This window comes from Mandrillus leucophaeus, unplaced genomic scaffold (genome assembly GCF_000951045.1).
Source record: "Mandrillus leucophaeus isolate KB7577 unplaced genomic scaffold, Mleu.le_1.0 Scaffold128, whole genome shotgun sequence".
NCBI lineage: Eukaryota > Metazoa > Chordata > Mammalia > Primates > Cercopithecidae > Mandrillus > Mandrillus leucophaeus.
Window position 1 is genome coordinate 6,090,103 of NW_012101209.1, and position 3,764 is coordinate 6,093,866.

Sequence of the window (3,764 nt, forward strand, 5' to 3'; positions counted from 1 at the left end):
TAGATTTTAAAAGTTATTTGTTTTCATAGCATTGCATAGAATATAAAAATAATTCTTTTACCTCTGAAAAAAATAAGGTAGCTATTTAAAAAGTAAAAGCAAATGCTTATAGAAATATAAAGCAAGCTGGCTGGAGAGGAATTGGAATTGTCAGTGATTTTTTTCTCTTATATATGGGTTCCTGGGGGAGGCATCACATTTGAAGCGATAACATGGTTTTAGGGTCAAAGCAAATAACTAAAACAAGGAGGAAGCTAGTTTCTCATTACACTGCAATATGTCTTTAGAATGTTGAACAAATGGACTGAAGGACAGCAAAGCACATCAATGGTAAATTATATAATTCTTGATGTCTTCTCTTGTCCCATAGACGTATCTATGGCAGCCCACAAATTGTAAAGACTGGGTAGATGTCAACAGTGCTGACTTCCTTTGTTTACCAAATTTCAGTACATAAAACCACACTAAAGTAGTCATTAAACAAAGAAGAACTGAAAGGGGAAGAGTTGAGATCTGAATTATTTAAATAAAAGTATCTTAAAATTATGGTATTAGGTATGAGGGTAAAAAATTGTTTAGTATTATGAAATTAAATTAAGCATGGATTTGATGGATGAATATAGGGAAAAAGTATAAAAATTAAATGGGGTTGAAATGGGGGTAGGGATGGAATAATTTCTAAGTATTGTAATATGCAATGCAAATTGTGAGCAGATATACAAGACAGTACTTAAAGTCCTGTAAAAATGTGTGTATGTGTGTGTGTGTTTTTCTTTTGCCTAGTAGTGGGACACTATAGAAAAAGGGAGAATTTTGAGCGCCTTTGAAATCTTTTTTTTTTTTTTTTGAGACAAAGTCTTGCTCTGTTGCCCAGGCTGATGTGCAGTGGTGCACTCTTGGTTCACTGCAACCTCCACCTCCCAGGTTCAAGCAGTTCTCGTGCCTCAGCCTCCCGAGTAGCTGGGATTATAGGTATGTGCCACCATGCCCAGCAAATGTTTGTATTTTTAGTAGAGACAGGGTTTTACCATGTTGGCTAGGCTGGTCTTGAACTCCTGACCTCAAGTGATCTGCCTGCCTCTGCCTCCCAAAGTGCTAGGATTACAGGCATGAGCCACTGTGACCAGCCTAAATCTTATTTAATTGTACTCATATTGGTCTTAGTCATTTGTACGACACTACTGTTTAATATTGACAACTTTGAAAGTCACTGAAAAAAATTAAATGGCAATTTAATGTTAAGAGCTGCTTATGGTTATCAAATCCATCAAAGCCCTTCATGAATATATTAAGCACAAACCCACTGAATTACTATTGCTGAAGACAGCTTGGTATTTTAAAATTGCCTAGTGAGAACAGATGTACTATAATAATAGGAAGGACTCTGGTTACAATTTACTATTTTATCTTTACATATAGAAAGAAATCCAGACCTGTTTTTAATTATTTAATGTTCTAGAATCTTTGCCAACCTAGTGGAGGTATTTTTTTTTTCCCCAAGACAGAGTCTTGCTTTGTTGCCCAAGCTAGAGTGCAGTGGCACAGTCTCGGCTCACTGCAAGTGGGGGTATTTTTTTTCTTTAGCTATAAAATGATTTCTAGAAGTATATTTAGAAAATTATGTTTCATCTAGATTAATATTATTTAAATAGCTGCAATAACAAAAATAAAATTCCTGTGACAAAATAATTCATGGGGCAGTGGTACAAAAATTCAGTAAATAGTTCATATAGAATAAATTACGATTCAGAGGCCAAGTGCGAATCCTCCAAAGTTTAATTAATGAGGCAGCTGCATTCTTCGGTTTCATTCTTCTAGGAGACTGTCTTTTCATTAAATGTTAATAAGGATTTTGTGGGGATCAGTGCTATCCTAAAGAGAGAGCAGGGCACACAGCATAACATATGACCATGAACATCTTGCTTGCTTTACATTGCTAGTCCTGAAACCATTATTTGGAAGACTGATGCAGCCTGCCTTCCCTTATAATGTTTTAAATTCCAAAATACTGTCTCAATTATCTTTCATCCAAAGTCATAGTGTGCTTAATCCAGGTATTAAACCATTAAATCCAGGTATTAAATCATTAAACATGATTTCTCAAACCAACCTAGATCAAAGTAAAAAGGAAGATAGTTACCCATCCACTCTCTCTCTGATTGGTAAAATTTCAAGTAGTGCAGGAAGGGTCATCTTTAGCAGTAGGGTGGATTGGGGAAAATTAAGTTGTATCAGTGACCCTGCATTTTTCCCCTTAGGAGAGCTCGAGGACAACTTTCCCTGACTCTGTGATGGACCAAGAATACAAATGAGATATTTAGGATCACTCAATTGGACCTCTTATTTAAATTCTTATTTAATAAGAATTAAAGGGAGAGAATCAAAAGATTTGTCTTTTAAAGTACCTGCTCACAGTTCAAGGTAACTTCATCAAACCATCAAGGAGTAGTAAAACAATTCACATGAAGAAAAGGGATTCTGCATTAAATTTTAGGTAGTAATGAAGAACGAGAATTTTCTTGGCATGTTCCTAGTGCACATACACCTTGGGGACTAAGCCTGAAATAAAAGGCAAGAATGGGATTTGGAGCCGGGCGCGGTGGCTCAAGCCTGTAATCCCAGCACTTTGGGAGGCCGAGACGGGCGGATCACGAGGGCAGGAGATCGAGACCATCCTGGCTAACACGGTGAAACCCCGTCTCTCCTTAAAAAAATACAAAAAACTAGCCGGGCGAGGTGGTGGGCGCCTGTAGTCCCAGCTACTCGGGAGGCTGAGGCAGGAGAATGGCGTAAACCCGGGAGGCGGAGCTTGCAGTGAGCCGAGATCTCGCCACTGCACTCCAGCCTGGGTGACAGAGCGTGACTCCGTCTCAAAAAAACAAAAAAACAAAGAATGTGATTTGGGCCCATCTCTTCTCTGGAGATCCAGGTAGAATATAGCAGCAGCCTATAAATTAAGACCAAGAGTAAGGCAGAGCCAGAGTCCAAGAAGCCTAGATGTAATCAAGACAAATACGTCTCTTTATTAAAAATGAGCACAGTAAGGACTTGGTCCCCGAACCGGGCAGGAGAAACTCAGTTACTAGAGCTAGGACACAAGATCAGAGCCAGATTATCATGAAAGCTGACCCTTCTGATGGTTAGGTTCCTGAGCACTGAGAATCTTAGATAAAATAAATCAATTCAGTTAAAGGGAGAGGGCTGCTACCTGAGCAGGGAACCAGGTAGCCTCTGACAAGTCTGGAATGGGATGGATAGTTCTCTCACCTTATTCCTAATTTGTAGAACCCTAAAGACATACAGCATTATGTTAATTATTCAACTCTAGTTCATATTAAATTGCTTGTTCTTAAAATGATTGACCAGGGCAGCAAAGTGCCTGAGTACAGTCATGTGCCACATAATGACGCTGGTCGATGGACCACGTATATGACAATGGTCCCATAAGATTATAATACTGTATTTTGACTGTATGTTTTCTATGTTTAGATACACAAATACTTACCATTATGTTACAATGCCCATAGTATTCAGCACATTAACATGCTGTGCAGTTTTATAGCAGAGAAGCAATAAGCTATACCATCTAGCTAGATGTGTAGTAGGCTATAGATCTAGGTTTGTGCGAATACACTTTATGACGGGCTGGGTGCGGTGGCTCAAGCCTGTAACCCCAGCACTTTGGGAGGCTGAGACGGGCGGATCACGAGGTCAGGAGATCGAGACCATCCTGGCTAACATGGTGAAACCCCGTCTCTACTAAA

The 3,764-nt window shown here is 39.0% G+C and overlaps 1 protein-coding gene across 1 annotated transcript in view; it reads left to right on the forward strand.

Annotated features, from left to right (window-relative positions):
• Nucleotides 1–3,764, forward strand: part of SKAP2 (src kinase associated phosphoprotein 2) — a 360,207-nt gene that overhangs the window by 125,046 nt on the left and 231,397 nt on the right. The window lies entirely within an intron of this gene.